The 6824-nt window shown below is 58.2% G+C and overlaps 1 protein-coding gene across 2 annotated transcripts in view; it reads left to right on the top strand.

The window, feature by feature from the left end:
* ZNF787 (zinc finger protein 787) overlaps positions 1–6824 on the top strand; it is a 36304-nt gene that overhangs the window by 6273 nt on the left and 23207 nt on the right. The window contains exon 1 of one of the 2 annotated variants that reach the window (XM_023184357.3): positions 3491–3777. The exons of the other annotated variant lie outside the window; for it this stretch is intronic. The gene's annotated coding sequence lies outside the window, so the exon portion shown is untranslated. Of the gene's footprint in view, positions 1–3490; positions 3778–6824 lie in introns of those variants that run through there. 2 annotated transcript variants of the gene reach the window in all.

The raw sequence follows: 6824 nt of genomic DNA, 5'->3' as shown, positions 1-6824 counted from the left end.
GGGGAGGGGAGGGGGAGGGGGAGAGGGGGCCAGAGCAGGGGACGGCTCACCTCTGCATCCTTTACTCTGCCCGAGGGACGTGTAGGCTGTGCTGTAGGAGAATGTGACCTGCCAAAACCGGCTCAGACGAGAGGGAAGGTATCCGCAGACCAGTCACTGTAGAATGAACAGGAAAGGGTCCAAGGAACTTTCCCCGCCACCCTCAGGGAGGGCAGGCCTGGGGTCTCAGTGGTGTCACAGAGATGTCCCAGGGCTGAGGCAATGAGGGCCCGACGCGGGATCCCTCGTAGACATCACCCCAGCTAGCCTGGAGATCCAGGCCGAGGTGCAGGAGGGAACAAGAATGAGGTTTTCAGGCCAGGAGTGAGGGGTGAAGCGGCCACAGAAAAGGGCAGTGAAGGAGCTGGTGGAGGAGTGGAGGGGTTGGCGCTGTGGGCATCTTGAGCTGGGAGCAGAACAGAAAGGCGAGCAGGAGAGGGCTCTGCGGTGGGGCCAGGTGGTGGTGTCCGTTCCGGAAGCAGCCATGGGCACCGGGGCAGCAGGTGCTGGGTACCCCTGGCCCCTGCCCTCAGGGAGCGTGGTGCCCAGGAGCAGATGCAGAGCCCCAGGAAGGAAATACCAGTAGAAGTGATATCACCATGCTCGTGACGTGGTGACAGAAGGTGCCGACCGGCTGGGAAGTCAGCCCTGCCATGGGAAAGGTGGGGTGTGGGCCTCAGGGAGAAGCTGACATTTGAGCAGACCCTTGAAAGGTGAGACCGAGCCAGGCAGGTGGAGGAGTGAGCCCGGCCTCTCAGAGAGAGAGACCAGGCCTGGCCGGGGCAGGTGGAGGAGTGAGCCCGGCCCCTCAGAGAGAAAGACCAGGCCTGGCCGGGGCAGGTGGAGGAGTGAGCCCGGCCTCTCAGAGAGAAAGATCAGGCCTGGTCAGCCAGATGGAGGAGTGGGGCCGGTTCCTCAGAAAGAAAGACCAGGCCTGGCCAGGCCTGAGCCTGTCGGTGCGTGAGGAGCAGCGCAGTGCACAGCGAAGATCCAGGCCAGCTGGAAGGAGGGGGCTTGCAGAGGTGCTGGAGCCAGATTGGGCCTCGTGGTGCCTGGGGAGGAACCTGGAGTTTGGATTGAGGGGCAGCAGGCACGTGCAGTGGTGGCAGTTTGGACAAGGAGGTGATGAACTGAGTTGCTTTTTGTTGGTGAGAACAGTTTTATTATGATTCCCATAGAGTACAATTCTCCCTTTTAAAGTGCACAGTTCAGCGCCTGTAATCCCAGCTACTGGGGAGGCAGAGGCAGGAGAATCCCTTGAACCCAGGAGGCGAAGCTTGCAGTGAGCCGAGATCGTGCAATTGCACTCCAGCCTGGGCGAGAGAGAGAGACTCTGTTTCAATAAATAAATAAAAAATGAAGTATACAGTTCAGTGGTTTTTAGTGCATTCACTGATTTATGCAGCCATCCCCACAGTCGATTTTAGAACCTGTTTTTCATCCCTAAAGAAATGCAGTGCTTCTTCAGCAGTTCCTCCCTCCCTCCCTCCCTGCATCCGGGTCCCTGGGAAGCCCTCATCTGCTTTCTTTCCCGGGGTGTGCCTGTTGTGGGCAGGTGTATACATAGAATCACGCGCTGTTCTGCATCAGGTGTGTTTCACCACGCGTGCCGTGTTTGAGGGTCATCCCTGTCGCGGCTGAACTTCACGCCTGGTTATGGCTGAGTCGTGTTCCATTACGGTCATGGATGGACCACAGTTAGTTCACCCGTGTGGACATCTGGGTCGTCTCTACATTTTGACGGTTATACCCAATGCTTCTGTGAACATTTGGGTGCCGCTGTTTGCACGGACAGACGTATGTTTTCCCTTGGGTTGATGCTTAGGAGTGGACTTGCTGGTTCTTACAGGAGTTCTTGGCTTAACCTTTTGAGGAACTGCCAGATGTTTCCCACGGCGGCCCCACCTGTGGTGCCCTGGCATCAGCAGTGGGGGGCTCCCCGCTTCTCGTGGTCCTCACCAGCACTTGTTTTCTGAGGCCGGCACAGTGGGTGTGAGGTGCTGTCTCCCTGTGGGTTTGGGCTGCCTCTCCCAGACGGCCATGAGGACATCCTTGCTCGTGCCTATCAGATGTTCGTCTGTCTTCGTTGGAGGAATGCCTGCTCAGATGCTTTGCCCAGGTTCTAACTGGGTTGTTTGAACTGAGTGACTTTAGGAAGATGAGTTGGTGTGTGGTGTGGGGAGGGCACTTCCAAGAGGCAGGGTGTGGAGCCAGGATCATGGTGGGAGGGAGCGAAAGCCCTACGGCGGGGAATGGGGAGAAGACAGCGAGGGTGGGAAGGAGGAAAGGGCCGCAGCCCTCCGTGCTGGAGGGGGTGGGGTCGGGGGGAGATGGCTGGTCTGGGCACCCCAGGGCTCCCCCCTGCCCCGCAAAGGCAGGACCACATGGGGTGTACGGCGGCTCTGAAGAGGCCGTGGAGTCAGGCTGAGAAGGAGTCACAGGATTTGGTGAAAAGTCAGGGAGGGTGTTTGTTAGCCGAGTGGTTAGAGGACGACTGTCGGGGAAGGAGAGGAGGTGGCTGCTCCGAGCCGCAAGTAGACGGGAAGGAATAAGAGACAGAGGTGAGGGAGAAAGCAGGTGGGTGCCAGAGAAGTTTCTGGGCAGGGAGGGCCGTGGAGGGCCAGGAGGAGTTGCTTCCGAGAGCGCGGGGGAGGAGGAGGTGAGATTGGCAGCAGAAGAAAGGGGATAATTGGCAGGCAGGTCTCCAGAGGGTGGGCGGGACTTCATAACAACAATAATAACAATCGTTTGTGCTAATTGGATCTCTGGAGGGCCGGGGGCGAGGGGAAGGCACCCCTGCCCGTGCTGCAGGTGCTTCCTCTCTGGAGCGGAGGTCAGAGCCAGGTGAGTGAGCACCAGCAGAGGCTGGGAGAGCTGAGACCCCGGCTGAGAAACAGGCGGGCAGGGAGGCCGGGACCCTCGTTTCAGAAGATGTGAAATTCCCAGCCTTCTGGTCGATCCCTTGAATAGCCTAGGGTTTTCTTGAGAGCAAGTGGGGGGCCTTCTCCTAGGGAGCTGGCCTGGACCCTGAGAGCTGGGTCAGGAGCTGCCTCAGGCCCCCGCAGGTCCTGGGGCCCCCACCTCTCCCGTCGCTCCCCCCTGCGGATGAGGGTCCCATGCTCGCGCCATGAGGTCCTGGGGGAAGGGCCTGATGGATTAGGACACAGGCCTCAGCAGGGGCTGAGAGCATGCCTGGAGGGACAGGAGAGGAAGAGAACTGGGGAGCACGGAGTGAACACCCGTCTTAACCCTGATGAGTCCTCAGAAGCCTCCACTCAGTCCCTACACAGGCACCTGCCCTTCCTGTCCCTGCTTTGCAGAGGAGGCAGCTGAGGCTCAGCCATTTCTGAGGGTGGCAGAGCCGGTGATGACGCCAGGGACTGGCACCGCGGCTGCCCGTTGCTCACAGGGGCACAGCGCTGTCACCCAGACTATTTGTTTCACATCTCCCTGGTAGGTGTGGGCCCCTCCCTCTCCTCGGAGAGGAAGTTGGGATGCAGAGCAGTGTGGGCCCCGTCCCAGGTCGCCACGGTGCGGCCTTCCTTCCCGCCTCCCTCTGAGAAGAGCCTCCGGACCCTGAGCTCTTGCCCCTGCCGCTTACCCCTCCTCTGCTGCCCCCAGCCCCTCTGGCTGTGGAATTTGTGGACCCTTATGCAAAAAGGCGGGAAGAAAGTGTCTTCCGTTCCTGGAGGTCTCTGGGTCGGCCAGGGTGTTTTGTGTTTGGCATTTCACCCACAGGTGAGTGCGGGGCCCCCCAAGCCCAGGCTGTGAGCCCCCAGCACTGAGCCCTTGTGCTCTTGGACCCCACTTAGAAAATGCAGGTCAAAGGTGAAGTGACCAGGAATTCCAGGGCAGCAGCTGCTGAGCACAGAGCCCCGGGCTGGGCCGCTGCCCAGGCCTTGCCCCAGGTCCCTGCCTGCCCCTCCCTCCTGGCGCCATTCCAGGTGCTCAGCCCCTCTGCTGCGCCTCCCTGGCCCGGCCATGGCCTGGAAAGTGTGCCCCAAATCCTGGCACCCTCATTCCTTTACATCAGGGTCAGCAAACTTTCTCTGCAGTGGGCCAGATAGTAAATATTTTAGGCTTTATGAAGCAAGAGGGGAAATGAAGGCCACTCTCGATGTAGGTATATGGCTGGCTGTTTAAAGTGTGACCATTTGAACATGTAGAAGGCGTTAGTATCTGCAGGGCAGTTTGAGGGCCAGCGCCCCCCACACAGGGTCAGCCCCTCTACGTCGGTAGGCTGCCTCACTTCCGCCCCCCATCCGGCTATCACCGTGGCAGGAATCATGCCGTGTGCCTAGGGCTGCAGTGCCCGTTGTGGGCAGCGCAGGCCTGGCTGGCAGCAGATCGCTGCTGAGTGAGAGGTGATCTCTGCTGGCCTCTGGGCGGGCCACTGTGCGGTGGAGAGGAGGGGTGTGGAGGGCAGACTCTCCCACCTCCCCCATCCACAGCCTGGTCAAGGCCTTGTCCCTGCAGGAAGCTGGCCCGAGGTGGAGGCCAGGGGAAGGCTCTGAGCTGGGAAGTCCCTGCTTTTATTGAGTTATGCGATAGAGTTTCACTGGAAGGACGTTAGCACCGCTTGGCAAACAGGTTTCAGCCGAGAAGAGGTGAGGAGCAGCCTCCGCCACCTCCTCAGCCGCTGGTTGCAAACTGCTCTGTTCCCTTTTTTCCTTGTACTTTTTTTTTTTTTTTAACTTTTCCTACAGTGCTGATTCTTATGCATATTTAATGTTCAGGGTGTTGTAATTAGAAAGCCTGTACAATTTTTAAAAGTTTATTTTCTAATACAGGTACAATTAATGTATTACAACATTTGATTTTTCTTTTTCTTTTCTGTTTTTGAGATGGAGTCTCGCTCTGTCACCCAGGCCGGAGTGCAGTGGTGTGATCTCAGCTCACCGCATCCTCTGCCTCCAGGGTTCAAGCGATTCTCCTGCCTCAGCCCCCCCGCCCCGCCCGGTAGCTGGGACTACAGGCACCAGCCACCACACCCGGCTAAGTGTTGTATTATTAATAGAGACAGGATTTCACCATATTGGCCAGGCTGGTCTCGAACTTCTGACCTCGTGATCTGCCTGCCTTGGCCTCCCAAAGTGTTAGGATTACAGGCGTGAGCCACGGTGCCCGGCCAACGTTTGCTTTTTTACAGTGTACGATTCACTGGTTTTTAATATATTCACAAAGTTGTGAATATATTAAATCATCACCACTATGTAATTCCTGAACATTAGGCTGGGCGCAGTGGCTCCCCTCCTCTGGCAGAGTCTGAGAATTAGGTTGACATAAAACAGAATAACAGGAGAAAAGCTTACGAATGTTATTTTATTTATTTTTTTGAGACGGAGTCTCGCTCTGTCGCCCAGGCTGGAGTGCAGTGGCACAATCTCGGCTCACTGCAAGCTCCCTCCCGGGTTCACACCATTCTCCTGCCTCACCCTCCCAGGTAGCTGGGACTACAGGCGCCCGCCACCGCGCCTGGCTAATTTTTTTGTATTTTTGGTAGAGACGGGGTTTCACCCTGTTAGCCAGGATGGTCCCGATCTCCTGACTTCATGATCTGCCCGCCTCGGCCTCCCAAAGTGCTGGGATTACGGGCGTGAGCCACCGTGCCCGGCCGGGAATGTTATTTTTGCAGGTACATGGGAGACTTTGGAAAGGGAAGACCTCTCGAAGCGGTTAGGCCTGAGAGCTTCTATGCCAAAGAATAGCGACTGTGAAAAAGTCACTAAAGTCCTTGGGGAGGCTGAGGGAGGTAAGGGTTGGTCTGTGCAGCTGTCTCTCAGCCTCAGCTCCCGGTGCTGGTGACGACGTCCTCTTCGTCTGCGGGGAGGGCGTGTTTCACGTGGGGTTTCGTCTGCTTTCAGGAGGAAAAGGGGAGGCCAGAGCACCCTCCTTGTATCTGCTGCTGCCCCCGTGCCTTTGGGGCTGCACTGGGGTGGCCCGTTCTGTGCCGTGGCCTTCACCGCCGGCCTCCCAGCACCCAGCCATCTACCAGTTCCGACGCGTCGCCCCAGCCGCTGTCCAAAACACCCCTTTAGGCTTTTCCCTTAATACAGACATAATTACCTGTGATTAAAATATTAGGAAAATGAATATAAGAAAAACGTTGAGCTCACTCTCACTCTTGATGCTGGGTGTGGGAGGGGTGCCAGCTTGCATTCTCTGGCCGGCTCCGTGGAGGAGGGGTGACTCCGCCCATCTCCCCGGCATGGTTCTCATAGGTTCCTCACCGTTGGGAACCTCACTGTGATGGAGGCTGTCTCTGCAAGAAGCATTTCCTGAGATTTGGGCTTTCCTGTCGGTGGCCTGTGGAGAGGTAGAGCTAGCCTGGTCGGGCTGCAAGCGTGTTGACGGCAGTTGAGCCTGAACTCTTCCATCCGAGGGACCCGAAGCCCGAGGGGGTCTGTCCCAGGGGAGGTCTGCCTGTCCTTCCGCGTGGGTCTCGCCTCTTCCTGAGACGGGTCCGGGGAGGGTCTGAGTGTTGGGATTTGCTGTCTGTTCTCAAGCCTGTGCTTTGCCCGGGCCCCTCTGTTTGGGTGCTCACCCACCTGTGCCTGGTGCTGCCCTGGGTGCTAGGGACGTGGGTGTTGGGAGGACAGGCCAGCTGAGTGGCAGGGTAGCAGGCATTAGGAAGAGAAAGGCAGGGGGGTGGAGCAGGTGGGGACCCTGAGGAGGTGGCCCTCACCTGGAGTCCAGAGGAGGCAGCTGGGAGGACCAGAGGAGAGCTCTGGGCAGGGGCGGGGTGGAGGGAGCCGGGGAACGCTGGGCAGGGGCGGGGTGGAGGG

The sequence above is a fragment of the Piliocolobus tephrosceles genome, chromosome 21, assembly GCF_002776525.5.
Source record: "Piliocolobus tephrosceles isolate RC106 chromosome 21, ASM277652v3, whole genome shotgun sequence".
Lineage (NCBI taxonomy): Eukaryota > Metazoa > Chordata > Mammalia > Primates > Cercopithecidae > Piliocolobus > Piliocolobus tephrosceles.
This window is presented reverse-complemented; position numbering and strand designations above follow the sequence as displayed.